This window comes from Rhagoletis pomonella, unplaced genomic scaffold (genome assembly GCF_013731165.1).
Source record: "Rhagoletis pomonella isolate Grant_MI unplaced genomic scaffold, Rhpom_1.0 Rhpom_scaffold_00008, whole genome shotgun sequence".
Classification (NCBI taxonomy): Eukaryota; Metazoa; Arthropoda; class Insecta; order Diptera; family Tephritidae; genus Rhagoletis; species Rhagoletis pomonella.
Window position 1 is genome coordinate 31,286,527 of NW_023458562.1, and position 564 is coordinate 31,287,090.

The 564-nt window shown below is 33.7% G+C and overlaps 1 non-coding gene across 1 annotated transcript; it reads right to left on the bottom strand.

Moving 5' to 3' along the window:
• Nucleotides 1-345: 345 nt before the first annotated feature.
• LOC118745332 lies at nt 346-559 on the bottom strand. The gene has a single exon (XR_004993634.1). It is a non-coding gene; the product is annotated as a small nucleolar RNA U3 (small nucleolar RNA).
• Nucleotides 560-564: the final 5 nt, after the last annotated feature.

Consider the following 564-nt stretch of genomic DNA (forward strand, 5'->3'; position numbering starts at 1 on the left):
TACGACGGCATGCATTTCTATTCTATTTATAGGGGAAGGAATGGTAAATAAATAAAGGCAATAATTGAATTACAGAGAGTTGATGAAATTGAAAAGTATTAAATTTTAATAACAAATTTCGAAACATCGGAAACCATCGATATATCGATGTATTTCTGGCAATGTGTTTTAGCATCGATGTTCATTTTTCCGATGCATCGAAACATCGATGTTACTCCCCAAAATTTGCATCCCTATACACAAACACAATATGGTAGAAGAGAATCAGAGATCACAGAGTCCCAAACCATTTTTTAACGCTAGACTTTTTTTTATAAACCTTGGAATTTATTTAATAAAAAAGTAACCACTCAGAAGTCGTTTTATCCGTTTGAACCGAGCGATCATCGAAGAAACATCAACTCAAATATGCCATAAGACAAAATCAGAAATGATGTTCATAAACCTCACGCTGCCAGATAAAACGATATGACTCCTCATCGCAGGTTATGCTTCTTTCATTTTGCAATGAAAGTAAATGAAGACTGACTACAGAAATGATCCTGTGAAGTATAGTCTTAACTT